Source organism: Plectrocnemia conspersa, unplaced genomic scaffold, assembly GCF_051122295.1.
Source record: "Plectrocnemia conspersa isolate PC_06_02 unplaced genomic scaffold, ASM5112229v1 ptg000006l, whole genome shotgun sequence".
NCBI lineage: Eukaryota > Metazoa > Arthropoda > Insecta > Trichoptera > Polycentropodidae > Plectrocnemia > Plectrocnemia conspersa.
Genome location: NW_028277170.1, coordinates 12,994,750 through 13,011,453, shown reverse-complemented (window position 1 = coordinate 13,011,453; position 16,704 = coordinate 12,994,750). Strand labels below are relative to the sequence as shown.

At 32.7% G+C, this 16,704-nt stretch overlaps 1 protein-coding gene across 3 annotated transcripts in view; it reads right to left on the bottom strand.

The window, feature by feature from the left end:
* Positions 1-14,198, bottom strand: part of LOC148234268 (uncharacterized) — a 39,391-nt gene extending 25,193 nt beyond the window's left edge. For 2 of the 3 annotated variants that reach the window (XM_088187743.1, XM_088187745.1), the window contains exon 1: positions 13,983-14,198. The gene's annotated coding sequence lies outside the window, so the exon portion shown is untranslated. The remainder of the gene's footprint in view (positions 1-13,982) is intronic. The other variant, XM_088187747.1, reaches the window with a different exon arrangement.
* Positions 14,199-16,704: the final 2,506 nt, after the last annotated feature.

Here is a 16,704-nt window from a genome sequence, read left to right as displayed (position 1 = left end):
CCAAGGGCAAGACTACTAAATATTAAAAAAAAAACTTAAAATAAACACTTTAAGCAACCTCAATCGGTTTTTTATTTATATTTTCACGATTTTTAAGATATAACACATTTATTGGGGTGTCCCATAATTATGGCCAAGCCTCAGCTATCGCCACGAAAAACTACGCACTCGCATAATACTACTAAAACCAACATTATATTGCATTTTTCACATTTTTTCCACAAATTTTTGCTATAAATATGTTCATAGAAGAGTTGGCTTTCACTTAACCCTTTGAGTAGCGAGTTATTTTATAAACATTTGATAATTTGTTAGTATACACCTGGGAGTGAGTTCATTTTACATTAATTATTTTTGTTGTTATTTATAGTAAATTAGAGAAAACATCAGTGATTTTCAGTGTTTTATTGCTTTGGTTTATTTTACTACATTTTTGTATTAGTATGTTTTAATAATTTATTTTTCCACTTTTCTAGTATAATTTTCGGTAATTTATTTTAAATATTTATTGTATATTATTCGGCTATTGTGATTTTTTTATATTATTAGACTTTCAAAAAAAATTATAAAATATTTTTTGTTGAGTTAATTCATTTCGTATTTTTTAATTTATTGGTATTATTTTCTATAGAAAAATTTAATCAAAATAAAAAATAATATAATTTTAATGTTTTGTTTTTTTAGTGACTAATATTTAATTTCCCAGTTTGTTGACATAAAGCCATTTACCTGGTTATCGATATTTTATATATGTAAATATATAACTATCTGGGGTACCTCAAAAAAGTGAAAGATCGACCTTCGTACATGTAAGACGATAAAATATACATTTCGTATGAAGGACAGAAATTAATTTTTAGCCATCTATTGTCTATTTGTCCTGTCACAGTTGTCAACAATTGGTAATTTACGGTATAGGGTATCTCATGCGAGACCTTAGAGATCTTTATTTAGGTTCTTAGGATTTGGGTTAACTATTATGCCATAAATAATATTAAAAAAACACACGTGTTGAAAATAATAAACATTTAATATCGTGTTTTCTTCGAATAACGGACAAAATTCTAAGGATAGAAAAATTTAGCATGTTATAAACGAAAATCATTTTATGGGTGCGAAATATGTTCCAAAAATAGTGGAACAGTAATATGAAAAAAAATTTCTGTAAAAAGTGTCCAGGAGGCTACAGGAACAAGGGTGTAACTCAAGAAGTGCTCGGCGGGTTATTTAGCGCCCCAGACAAAAACAAAATTTGCCCCCCCCCCCTCCCTATTAATACTTTAATAACTCATTACATGAGCTCAAAATATAATTCAAATTAAAGTAATCTAATATGATATTTGACACGATTAGGGATTCCAATCCCGGGCCAAAATTTTGATCCCGGGATTTCGGTATTGCAATTAGTCGATCCCGGGATCCCGGGACCAGTCCCGGGATAATTTTCATGTTATTTTATCGATAAAAATAATTTAAAATGAATAATACAATATATTTTTACATGTTTTTTATAACGTACAATGTATAAAGTACGTATAATTTTAGTCTTGGGCTTAAAATAGAAAATAGTATCAAAAAAATAAAAAAGGGAAGGTCTTATATATTTATTTGAGAAGATAAAAATGAACTTTTGACAATGTATGTACATATGTACATTCATAGACACAATTAATTGAAAACATTATTTTTAATAAAACTCACGAAGTAACATCAAAGCATCAAGTGTTTTATCATTTAGCCTTGATCTGATTTTGGTTCCTAAGCAGCCTGCTGCTGAAAAAGCACGTTCAGACTCACAGCCTCAAAGATGTACAGATGACACGTGCTACTCGCGCAAGTTTGTACACGAAATATAACGATGTTGTCAATAATAATTCGATTGTGCTTGATAAATTAATCAATCCGAAAAATTCGGGATTATGTTTTATAATCCCGGGACTCATCGGGTATTGAAAATCGTTCGGGATCCCGGGATTGGAATCCCTAGACACGATACTCTTTCTTGCGATTGTGAGTATTTAAGAATTTGTAGTTTTATTTTCGGCGCGATTTTTTAAGCGGGAAATAATCTGAAGAGTACATAATAGGGTGTACCATAAAAACTAATCTCCTTGGTGAAACTCGCAATGAGAAATGACAAATGCCAAGTGAGAGTACAAAATGATTTAGCAAAACCTTTGCGAACAGTGTTCGCAAAGGTTTTGCAGCCTACGACAGGGCGATGCTCTAGCGTGCAATCTGTTCAACATTGCCGTAGAAAAAGGTTACCCGAGATGCCTAGCTTGATATAACCGGCAGTGTGTATAATAAATCGTTACAAATCTTCGCCTGCGCTAATGACATATATATAGTGGCGAGATCAAAACAGGCCCTAATAGAAACCTTTAACGCCATTGAATCATCAGCTAGGAAAATGGGGTTGAAGATCAATGAAACAAAAAACAAAATACACGTCGGTTATGCCTAGTTTGATGAGCCAGTATCCTGAAAATCTCGAAATGAACGAGTACACTTTTGAGTGTGTCAGTGACTGTTAACAGCTACAGGCGATAACCGGACACGGCTGCTTCGGTCATTACACAAAAATAGTCGGCAAGACAGCGAGCGCAGAGTTTCACCATTGCGACACCTCTGAAGACGACGACGCGGAACATAATGTTTTAAAGTGTACAGCTTGGACGACAGAAAGAACAGCGTTGGAAAGAGGGAGAGGAAGGCTTGCATCATCGGACTATAAAGCTCAATCAATGCTGGAAAGCCGAAGAAATTGGGGAACATGGACAGATTATGCGTCCGAAGTGCTTAGATGTAAAGAAAACGCTGAGAGACAGCGCAATATGCTGCCCTAACGGGACAGTCTCTAAACCGGACAAGTCGAAGTGCAAAATCTGAAAGATAGTACCGGCCGTTCAGGAGAGGGCTGGGGAGAGGTTTTGGCCGGTAGGTCGCTCCGAATCCGGCACTATCACCAGCAAACTGGAGGCTGGTGATGTCTTTCGAAGATTCCCTCTCCTCACAAAAAAACAGCTACAAATGATATTAGCAAGGAGATCAAGAGACGAGTAGTGTCAGCGAGAAAGTGACGAGATCTCTCACTCACTCTCGTCACTTAACACGCGAGAGAGCGAAAGGGTATGTATCTCACCGTACGCGCCTGATATACAGTAGTGGGCAAAAGTTTAAGGCCACCTGATTCGATATGCTTTTATAATTTATGACTGTAAGCCATCCGCCTAATATATTTTAAATGGGCCACTGAACAATCAAAGCATCTGTTTAAAACAAAAGAGCATTTTCCTTTTGTTTTTTTTTAATTATATACCTTTTTGAAATTGGGTGATAAAAATGCATTTTACGACGTACAAATCTCCAACTTTTAATTGCTGTAAATAACAAAATAAACATTATTTCGACAATATTTTCATGTGTTCGTGTCCTAATTGGTTTAACCTAGCCCGGACCAAGCGGGGGACTCGAAGTCCCCTAAGTCGCTATTTTTCGTTGTAACTTTTTAATTACTAATGTTAATAAGTTCATATTATACGTAATCCTGTATTAAATCATTACACATATGTTCTGATAATTTTTAGTAGATTTCATACATAAATAAGGATTAAAAACAAACATTTGTGATGAAATACATTGTTTTGATATTTTTGCGTGCATTCGTAACATAACAAGAAGAGCAGTTGGGATAAAATATTTTGTTTCCCTCACACTTACGGTTATAAATGCATAAAATGTGTATTTCATCCATTAGGTGCGAGCGAGATATACATATATCGCTCTGGAATGCGCACGATTTCCGGTGTCGCACGAAGAAACGGATGACGAAACTGCGCTTCTCAATTCGCGTGGTATTTAGTTGACGGCAAATTTACTTTTTTCATCGTGTTTTTGTGATTTCATCGTTTTATATATTAGTGTTATAATTATTAATGAAATTTACATAATTACATAATATTTAGGTATGTAAGAAGTTTTATTGTCATCATTATTTTTATTACATAGTGTTTTTTTAGTGTAACATGTAAAAACAATAATAAAAATAATGAATCAAAGGCAATATAAAAATTTAAATTAAACATTTCCGATTAAATCTATTGTTTTGGTCTTTTTGCGTGCATTCATAACATAACAGAAAAAGCAGTTGGGATAAAATATTTTTGTTTCGCCCACACTTTCGCTTATAAATGCATAAAATGTGTATTTCATCTATTGGATGCGAACGAAATATACATATTGCTCTGGAATGTTTATGATTTCCGGTGTCGCCAAGGACCTAACGGATCTCTTGCAATTTTTGAGACAGTGTTTATTCAATACGCGCGGTGTTTATGTTATATACTCTGATTTTGAATCTATGAATTCCTATAATTATATAATTCAATAAGATTGCGACACAATTTCAACGATGCAACGTAATTAGTTCATCGACCTAAAATCGTGATATACGAACGTTTGTTTATGTTAAAGCAATTAGAGCAAACAAGGGGTCTATTCGGTATCATTCGTTTGAACGAAACCATAAATCGATGGGACACTTGAAACTGGAAACAGTACTAGACTTGTTCTCTTTGTCACAAAGAGATGATGCGTCACATGTAGTCACAGGGTCGATCGAAGGGACAAATCGATGGTGTACATGTTACCTTATGGAATGTGTCATAAGGAAATGCGTCACGTGTGCAATGTATATAAATATGGGAATCAAATAAAGAGAAGACACTTGATATTGATCTCGGAGAGAGAGAATATTGATGATAATATGTAAAGCCCTGCACATAAATTTATAAATGAAAAAATAAATATGTAGTAAGTAAATATATTATTTTTAATACAATAGTTTGAGAAACAGTAGCACTTGTCGCAACATCGGGTAGTAGTGGGGATAGCGGACACTGTTCTGCTCGCCCACAGTGATGAAAATGACATGCTTCGATGATGACGCTTCTTAGTGTAATTTTATTTTACGTAAAAAAACGATAAAATGTTATAAAATATAATAATTCCATGATATTAATATATGTAATGATTGTTCAAATGCATATACTTGATTTTATGCTATTATTTCTTGTCGAAAAGGTCTAAAAATTAGTATGAAGATCGGGGGTATTTCCGTACCCACGTTGGGAGCGTACGTTTTTTTCGTACACTCGGTCCGGTAAAGGTTAACAACGTGTAGAAAGAAAATATATTTCATTTGTGACTGGAAGTACATAAAAAATAATAAGGAAATCAGGCAAAAAAAAGTTTTAATTTTTTTCTTTATTATTATTTTTATATATTTTTTTTATAAAAACTGAAAAGAATTTCAGCACTTACAATATGTTAAATAGTTACGATTCGTAAGAAAATCTAAAGTCAACGACAAATTGCGAAAAATGTTAAAATTTCCAGATATAAGGTGCAAAATATTATCAAAAAATTCCAAATAAGTAATTCTGTTGAAGACAAGAAAATAAGTGGGAGGCCGAAAAAGATAGATTACAATACGGACAAGTATTTAAGAGTACAAAGTTTAAGGAACCGGAAGAGATCCTTATTTGAATAGCTAGTGATATTCACTGTATACAATCGATTTCGGCTGATCTTTTAACTGTTCGAAGGCGCCTATATAAAATTAAAGGGGTGCGTGGCGACTAAAAACCATTTCCTAATAAAAATAACATACTAAATGAATTATAAGTAGTTTTTTAGTCACCACGCACCCATTTAACCCCATTATATATAGGTTCTGGGCGCCAATCCACCACAAGTTGGTGGCAACCATCGATAGAATAGGAGCGTAGCTACTCTTCTAGGGTTAAATCCGAAACCCCTGAGGGGAAGGGACCTCTCATGCCTGAACTACACTCTCTGGAAGTTGGCCAAGGTTGGCCAAGGACGGATAATGTAGTGGGTTACTTCGGTCGATTTCGATTCTACCTGCTCTAAAATCTCTCGGAAATTGTCCGAGGTTTACCAAGAACGGGGCGTGAAGTGGAGGTAATTCAGTCGACTTGGCCAGCTTCGAGCGCTTCCGAACTGTGTCGGCATTTGTTCCGAGTTAAATGGACCGAAGTCGAGGCTACTCTTTCAAGCACAAGCGGTGAGAAACTTTCCCTTTCGCTCTCTCGCGTGTTAAGTGACGAGAGTGACTGAGAGATAATGAAATGGTGGTTCGCATCATGAAATAGAACGAGTAGCTCGGTTCAATTTCAGTATGCGCGTAGGCGTCCTATGGTTTGCACGCATGACGAGCGCTGCAACGTGGTCACGTGGTCAAGTTATAATACCACATGCTTATTGGGGACTTGATCCTACAGCGGGACGCATGTTAATATGCTTTTATGAAACTCGATCTTTAACAGACTCTTACTGACATCTTTGAATATTTTAGGGCACCAAAAGGGATTAATTATATTTAGATAGTATATTCTTCGAACAGATAGTTATTATATTTTTTTCAAATAAAATTAAATAATTCAAAAAGAATTAGTGGTACTTGATTTTGTTAAAAAATCTTTTCGAATATCCTTATGTATTTTCCTAGATCGGTTTATATAAGTGTCACACCATAACGAATTCTTGATTAGAATCGATGGCAACAAATTCTAGGATAGTCACACATGTGTTTGTATTCTGAAGTAACATTTTTATGCCTTATGGCATTTTGCAAAAGCCGTCAAAGATTTTACGTAAATTATATGTTATGTTTTCATTGATATTGTATTGGTGAGTGCCCACACAAATCATTATAATTATCAGTAGCGTAATTTTAATAATATGACAATTTAAAAATTGCGATTATTTGGCACTTTTTTCGATCGCGCGCAAATATGCCGGCAAAAGTGCAGTGACAGCCGCCGCCCGGACGTCATCCACGCCTCGAAGCGCGCGCGCATATGAAATCCCCGAAGTCGCCGATCTCGGCCGACTTTAGTTGTAGCTGCGGTTCGGACAATTTCCAGAGAGTGTGGCGGAGGCATCAGGCTAGCGGTGTGAGGTAGGGCGCGAGGCACTACCTAGGAAGAAAATTGTTCAACGACAGTAAAATGGCCCTTTGGAAATATATTAGGCGGATGGCTCGGTGTCATATATCATATAAGCGTATCAAATCAGACGGTCTCAAACTTTTGCCCATTACTGTATATACCAGGGCTGTGGAGTCGTTAAAAAAACACGACTCCGACTCCGATTCCGATATTTACCAACAACACGGCTCCAATCCGACTCCGACTCAAAAAAGTGTAATTTTATCAGGTCTTTTTGGTGTTTTTCTACACGTTTAATATTCATACGCTATACACATTCAGTATTACGCAATTAAAAATTCATAAATTTCATAATTTAAAAAAATGGTCGGAGTCGCTCATTTTTCACGACTCCGACTCCGACTCCAACTCCGGCCAAAACACCACGACTCCACGAATCCAACTCCGACTCCGACTTAGATTCCACAGCCCTGGTATATACAAATAAAGGGTGTTTTTTAGAGGTTTATTTTTCGAATTGCCAACAGTTTTTTCAGCGACAGCCAATTTGACAACTGACAGCTGATTTGTGCTCAGTTTGGTACGCCAAAACAACACTTGCAAATGGTCCTGTACCTGTGAATTCGTCTGAAAAATCGTGTGATTTAACACCTTTGGATTGTTTTCTGTGGGGATATGTGAAGTCGTTAATTTACCCGAAAAGACGATGGACGACTTGGAAGCTAACATTAGCTGCTTGAAAAAGTGGTCGAAAATAGGATTTCCTGATTGCTTTTTATACTAGCCAGCCGCGACTCCATATTCCCGAAATCTTATTTGAACACTTATGGCATAAAATTATCTTTCCAAGAAAGCCATTACCACAATTTTTATGTTTTGTTTCATTTTAAAGTTCTATACCTCTAAAAAAAATATATATACATATCAGACGCGGACGGTGAGATACTTTACATTTCGCTCGCTCACGTGTTAAGTGGCGAGAGTGAGTGAGAGATAAAGGCATGCTCTAACTCACTCTCGTCGCTTAACACGCGAGCGAGCGAGGGAAAGTATCTCACCGCCCGCGCCTGGTACATATATGTAATTGTTTAAATTTGTAAGATTTATTCAACACGTTACTTAGCTTTTTGAGATTTGAGGGCTTGTGTATCGCGCCTTTTCTTACTCGCTTCTCGTTTGCCGACGTTTCGACCACCAATGTTGGGGTCATTATCTATGTCATAATCTTTACCTTATCTCAGAAAACTAGCTTTAAATAAAAGAGATGAAACGAATGCAATATCAGATACCTAGTTACCGGTTTTAAACTAAGGTAAATTCAATTTTAACAATATTCATACAAATATAAATTCATTTAAACAAACCGATTCGAATATGAATGCATTTATTGCTCTCTTAGCAATAAACAAACGAAAAAATATTAAAACACAATACGGGATCAGAGAAGACGCAGCTGAAGCCTGCGACAGCTGAGATAATGTCAAAATTTCGCCCTAGACGATGACCCCAACATCAGTGGTCGAAACGTCGGAAAACGATATATATATATATATATATATATATATATATATATATATATATATATATATATATATATATATATATATATATATATATATATATATATATATATATATATATATATATCTATATATATAAATAATTTTTGAAAACTATTTTCAGTATTTTAAGTGTGTATGGTTGATTATGTTACTAATTTACTACAACATATTTGATATTTGTATGTAGCAAATTACGATTTTTTTGAGTCTAAAATATAGAGTGCACAATACATCTAGTACAAGTAATAAAATAAGTTTTATACTGTGTATTAATATTTAATGCCTTTAAGTGGTTTCTTTAAACTACAAATGTTAGTTTCAGTCTGACTGTATTTGATATCTCAATTAAAATTGAGCATTTGAAAATAACACTAATAAATTTTCACGATTTCAGAAAATTCATTTTATGGAAAATTATATATTTGAGTTATGTCGTCGTAGCAAATGTATGATATGACAAGTATGTACAGTACAGAAAACCCTTAAAAAAATGTAATATAAATAATAAAAGTAGTTTCGGCATTACTCGCCAAAAAATAATCGCAAGCTAAACAGAGAAATAATATTATAGAAAACCTAAACATAATAAAATTAGGTTAATTTTCGGATATTACTATTTATCTTCTTTAAGCATTATCGGTTAAATTAAAAAACTGTTAATTGTCTAAATCAGTGGTCGACAATTTTTTTGACCTTGGGTCAATGATATTTTTATGAAAATGAGTTTTGAGAAATTTGTGATATGTCAGATGTTTTGAAATTATGGGTAATATGTTGTCGACCACTGGTCTAGTACATTTACATATTTATAAAACTATTAAAATCGTAATTTAATAGTATGAGTTTGCATTTATTCATCAAAGTGTCCATATCATAAGTATAACAGAAGTTGGATTATTTTCAAGTAAAAGCGTATGAATTGGATAGCAGTGCAGTATTGATTAGCACATTTGCGAGCATGTGCAGTGCGCATTCGTACAGGTTGCACGTTTATTGAATTATTGTATATAAAAGACGGCATATTTTACGCGTGATTTTCAAATTTTTAATATAAAACGATTTTATAGCGTCCATGGTATACCAAAATTTACAATCGCCCCGATATGGATCAATACACTAAAAAATGTAACCAGACACTGTTAAATTCAAATTAAATACAAAAAGCAAATGGAATTAATTTTTAGATGCATTGGATAGCTAACCACAGATTGCCCGTTTGGGTTTAAATTTAGTGAATTGATTTACTTCAAAAGTATGAATGAGGGTTTAATTTATATTCTTGAAAATAACTGGTTAATGATAGCTTAACTATTGGACAACTTTTGCAAACTTTCATTTCATCCCCCAAATCCAACACTAGGGAAATATAAAAATACTTGTTAATGGTTTCTTCCACTGATAAAAATCAACGGAACAATTAACTATATATATATGTGTGTATAATATATATATATATATATAATTTAGATTTGCACTCACACAATAAAATATTAATGATGTGTGTGAACTTTTAATCATTATAAATACAATTTTGGCATTAGTTAATAATAATCTAGTGCATATGATTAAGCATTATAATATAAATAAACCTTTAAAATTTCATTTAAACCCAAGTAGTGATTTTCAAACTTTTATATTACTTAAATTTACTCATTGACAAACTAGCGTTGTTCTTTAATTTTGTAGGATGAATACTTGGTGAAGAGAAGATTAGTCCCGAATGAGAGAGAATTCCAAGCAGTGATGATGAAACTGGCGTTTCTCAAACTGTTCACTTTATTATTAAATCGGACATGCGTATATTATTTACAGTCAATATCTTTAGCATATGACTATCATCAGACGATTTGTAAATCTAGTGTAAAATTAGTTGAAATCCAACATGTACACTTCAACAATACGACTGATTCACTAATCTATAAGTATCAAAGACTGAGATAAAAATAACATCAAATTTAAATATATAAGCACAAAATGCCAAAGAACACATTTCAATGGTTCCAGATCTTAAGTTAAATGAATTTAAATTAGTACTTAATCATCCGTTTCTTCTTTTTAATATTAAAATTATAAAAGATTTTTAGTTTTTCCTTTAAAATATAACCACTAACGTTTTATTTTTTATTATATTGTACTATAATTGCACAATTGTAAATATGAAAATAGCTGGAAACCAGTAACATGTATTCTATCTAAAAGTATGATTTTAAATTTAATTATCATATTATGTTTATGAAAAAATTACCACACATCCAATAAAAACTGTATACAAAACGTATTGAGATCAGAATAAATCTACATACACATCGCACTTTGACTTAAATAAAATCACAACGCAAAAATAGTGGTTTTAGGTAAATGTCCGTTTATCTGTTTGAATATATAACCATATTAATAAACACACTGCCAGATAACAGAAGTGGCCTTATCACACTTAAGCAGTATTGAACCAAATCAATTATTAAAAAGCATTATCTAGACCATGGTTTCCCAAACTATGTTCCGCGGAACACTGGTGTTCCGCGGATCCAAAATAGGTGTTCCGCGGAGCCTAAATAAATATTTCACAAAAATTTGGAGTAAATTAAAAAAATTGTTAGTCTTGCTAATACATTAAAATTGTTCATAAATCTGATAAAAAAGCTTGAAAATATGTGTTAAATATTCAACATTGATGTGTATAAATTCTGGTGGGAAAAGTTTCATACATCAACCCAAAATCATCAGAGTCATTAGGAGTTTTATTTATTTGAATTTTTATGTTTATTAATTTATATTTATTTAATAACATTTTTTTATTTTTATTTATACTATTATGAATTACCTAACCTAAAAAATAAGGTAAGTGTTCCGCCAACATTTTCGGATTTGCCAAGTGTTCCGTCGCTGAAAAAGTTTGGGAAACCCTGATCTAGACAAAAAAGCAAAATAATAAATGTATTTACAATATAATCAATTATCTGAAAAATCTTAAATAAACACGTAGGATATTAAACTGGGGCTCTGAAATGGCAGATTTACTATTAACATTCAATTTAGCTGAATAATTTAATTAGCTGATTAGCAAAACCCAATTTAATCAATACAATTAAAATTGAAATATTCATGGATGGACCTGAATTATCTAAGTTAAAACCTTATATGATCAAAAAAATGACATATTTAATGTTAACGCTAAGAGTAAAAATATAAAAAACAACTACCATTATCAATGCAAGTTAAATCTTCCTAATTCTTTGAACCTTATACTAAAATACATATAAAATAATTTGAATATTATTAAAATCAGTCTAATTTAAAACTCAGATAACTTTTATGGTTTCTATTCCAAAATATATGTCTGCAATGCCCTATTGGATTCTCAAATCCCCCCTCCCCTCACTACAATCTAAAAACACTACACTAATTTTTACAGATTGTACATTGAAAATTTTAACATTAACCCACTGGAAATAGTTTCCCTTGGTTCCCAACTTCTGTAATGAAATGATTTTCAAAATGAAGACTTTTCTTTGAAAGTCATTTGGATATTCTTTATTTTGAAATACATCACGTGCTTTATTATTTGAGCGAAAATCAAAAAAATTGTTTGTTTTTATTATTTGCTTATTTGTTTGAAAAATACATGTATATAAATTGAGTAATTAACCTTAGTTAGGAAATAGGAAATTTTTGTGCAATTTTTTAAGCCTGCATTTTTGCAGAACTTTTTATTTTTTACCCATTTGGAATAATTGGAATAATCCCGACTTTTATCTAATATATATATATATAGTGGTGAAATTATGTTCAACATGTACAATTTTTGATGTCAGAACAATTTGGATATGCTTTGTTTTGAAATACAATTGGAATGAATATCAAAAAGTCATACTAATTATTTAAGCTTTCGAGTCTTATTAGTTCAAAAAATATATAATTTTAGTAATTAACCTTAGCTATGAAATAGTAAATTTTTGTGCAATTTTTTGAGACTTTATTATCCTAGAAATTAAATTTTTTAACCCTTTTAAAATAATTTTATTTTGTTTCCGACATCTGCCTGCTCCAATGTTTTGAGAAATAATGTTTACAATTTAGACATTTTTGTGTCAAACCAATTAGGAGATGCTTTGTTTTGAAATACAATGCGTGCTTTATTATTGTCGCGAAAATTATAAAAGTTCAAGCTTTAGAGTAGGATGGTATTTAACAGGGAATTATTTTGAGATATATGTATTAAAATAAATATTGTTCCATAAAACGTATTGTTTGCATTGAAAGGTAAATTTTCGGATTTTTTTTCGAAAAAGGATTCGTTGCAGAGTTATTTATAAGGTGATCTGACCAATGCTGGCTCATTTAAATTATCCTCTTTAAATAATTATTCCTTTGATAATTAATTATGAAATAGTAAATTTTTCTGAGCTTTTATTTACACAAATTAAAATTTTAAATCCATTGGGAATACTTTTTTCATTTCTCACTTGTCTTTGCTGCATATTTGGGAGAAATGATGTTAAAAATTTAGACTTTTTGTTGTCAAGAGCAATTTGGATATGCTTTATTCTGATAAACGCGTGCTTTATTATTGGAGGACAAAAAGCTCAAAAAGTTTAAAAAGCGCTTCTATTAATCCTTCAAGCTCTTTCAACTATTATTTGCTTCAAAAATATAACTTTAGTTATCAAATAGTAATTTTTTGAGTAATTGTTTTGTTAACTTTTACTGCTCCTGAGATCTTCCATTTTACTCTAAAGGGACAATTTCTCTGTTTCCTTACTCTTTTCCATTCAGTTTTTGGAGAAATGATATGTTACTTTCTACAATTTTAAAATTAAGAGCTTTTAGTGTCAAAGCAACTTTGGGATTCAATCTTTTACTGTGATTCATGCAAGTGGGAAGTCCATGTTTGCAAAGCTAAAAATAGGTTTCTGTTTTACATATTTATTTTATTTTAAGATTCGTGGTTATAGAGGGAAATGATCAACGTTATCGTCGAGTAAGTGCGATATGTCAGATTTATTTATTTCCGCATATGGTAACCTAAACCCAAACGAGCGGTGGTTAATTAGGTGACTGAAATGAAACATCTGTTCGGCAGAAGTATTTGATGTTCTGGATTATAAGCGATAATGAGTATTAAAATGTTAAATGTTATGAAAATCGGGGCGATAGGCATGGCCGCCATGTTTTTTTCTACTTGTATGTACCCCTTTGAAAGTTCAATAACGGTGCACTTTCCGATTCGGCGCACAGGTTGCACTATTATCGGCGATCGATGCACGTATGACGGATCCGGATGTGCAAAGCGCATGTCTGTCAATTTTTTTCCATACGGCGTGTTCTAGAACGTCGCTGGTCGAGGGTTAATGCTCAAAAATCCGCGACATCTTCGAGACGACGAACTCCTCGCACGCGAAACGGGCCACGCCGGCGTATGATAAAAATTGGTGGAACTCACGAACGCCCGAAGGGCCAGGGGGTGACGACGACGAGACAGCTGCTGCCGCGGATCCGAAGACCGACTCGAACCGAAACTGAATCACTTTAAAAATTGCGCTACGCGCGACTGCAGGCTGCGAGGCGACGGAAAGCTTACGAAGGCAACCAGCCGAACTGCGGCGCGCTGACGGAAAGAATTAATGTTGCCAGTGCGTATAATACCAATTAGGTCATCGATCAGATTTGCCAACTTTGCAAATATTAAAATTATGCACACGATACAATTTTATAGCATTATTCACATACTCGTTCATTCGTAGTTTGACGTTTAACCCATTTCGTCTCAATTAAAAGTGAATTTTATTTTTAAGAGTGATTTACGAGAGCGAACACAAACAATATCAGAAATATTTATTTATATATAATTATGCCGAAAAATAAGACGATTTAAAATTTAAATAAATACAACATCCATTATTAGTTTAATTTTTAAGGAGTTAATTATTTTCGTCAGCGTATTTCTTGAACTTTATCAATTATTTAAGTGCATGTACTATGTACAGTTTTTCTAAGGGGCTTTTTTTTGTTGTCTTTATTTTATTTTCTAAAACCATTTGATTACAGGACGACTTTCACGGTGTGGAGCTCGGCATTAATATGTTCTTGGTCGGCCAAAACTCTAGCTCTATTGAATAGAGAGCTTACCACTGATTTAATCCGTGCAGGGTGGTGGTGGGAATTCGCGGGTATCGGGTACCGTATGGGAAGACGAGAGAGGCGGTCCGCCCCGGGCGGCACTTGCTCGGGGGCAGCATATTTTATAAATTGTATATTCATTTTTTTGTAAAATTAATTAATTGTGACTTATTTAAATTTAATATTTGACATATCATGGTAGAAATACATCGTTATTATTATTAAAAAAAATATACACATGTATTTGTAATTTTTAGTTTTGTTTTTTATAGTATAAATTACAATTTTTTTAGTATATTTTTATTATAATACATAATTTGTTAGCTAATTCTATAATTAATAAACTTTTTTGTTTTTTACTCTGTAATGATATGTTAATTCTGTCATGTTTTATACTATTTGATATATTGTATTTATTTTATTGTATTATTTAAAATTAATTATAATGATAATTTGCCAATTCGTTATTTTATTACATTTTTTATTGTATTGCTGGATGTTGCGTATATAGGATCCCAACAACCATACAAGAGCACCAAACCCTTTGAATTATTTTTATACTTTTATAAAATAGATTTTATTTGGCTTTTATCAGCAAAAAATCTTGTAAATCGAAAAAAATATCAGTTTGGTTTCGGTTTTCGTTCCGGTTCCGGTTTTCGCATAGAGTATTGAGAGTTACTCTATAGGTTTTCAGTTCGGGTCCCTGCAATATACTGATAAAAATATCCACGAGCAGCTTCGATATAAAATACTGAAAATTTTAGCATTAAGTCACTCAGTCTTCAGAAAATAGAGAGTATATTGGGCCTTGACTTTGGACTGCAATGGTAAAACGATTTTAGACATAAGCCTTTGGAATTGAAGCATGAAGTTTTAACGTTATCCCAGCACCTTTGCTTGGTATGACATATTGAAACGTATAAATTTAATTTGTATATCAATGCAATCTAAAAGTACCGACTAAAGGATGATATACACCAGAGGTCCCTAAACTTTTTTGTCTCGTAGACCACTTGCCATGTTTTTCGGTTTTGGGTAGACCCCCTGCTTGCTTGATATTGATTTTTTGCAAATTCATCAATTTCAAATGTTTTTTTGACAGCTGGTATCGTGCTACTCACTTTGAAAGATTTTTACTATCTGTGTATGTGGATTATTCCATTCATTGAAAGCCAAAAATAAAGTCACCCACATTTACATCTCATGGATCCCCAATTTTATTTTTCACTGACATGGACCCCTTGCAGATCGTCGTCGACCCCTAGGGTTCGATATAGACCACTTTGAGAATTACGGTGGTATATCATTATGTGCAGGTTTTTACAAGTTCAAAATGTATTGCGACCACAAAGCGAATGCCTATATCCCACAACTTACACACTTTTATAAACATATATTATACATTTTTTACTTCATAGGTACTTTTATAAATAATGTATATGTCTTTATTTTATAAGATTATAATGTAAGTAGATAGGTACTATCAGTGGTTGTTGAGATCCACTTCAGTGGACCCCCATTTTTATTTCATGGACTCCCAAATTTTTTTTCGCTGACGTAGACCCCTTGCAGGTTATCATAGACCCCTGGGGGTCGATATAGACCACTTTGGGAATCACTGATTTACTTTATAGTTGCTTAACCTTTTTACATCCACGGACCACCAAAAAAATCAAAAAATGTTTTGCGGACCATCAACATTGGAATAAAATAATAAATATTTATATAATTGATTTTTTATTCAAAACAATTAATTTTCCAACACATTATGCTGATATAACCATATTTAAGTATATTAAAACAGTCAGTAACAAGAAATATAATTTAAAAATCCATAAAATACAGCATAAAATTCGATTGTTAATCGAATTAATAAAAATAGGACTACCTGCGATAAGGCGATTTCTAAATAGCCCTATGCAAATACAAGCGAATACAAAACAGATGTGAAATTCATTTTATTACAAAATCAATTGTAAAATCAGTGAAATTAAATTTATTCAAAAAGTCTTTGCGGACCACCGGTTAAGAAACTATGATTT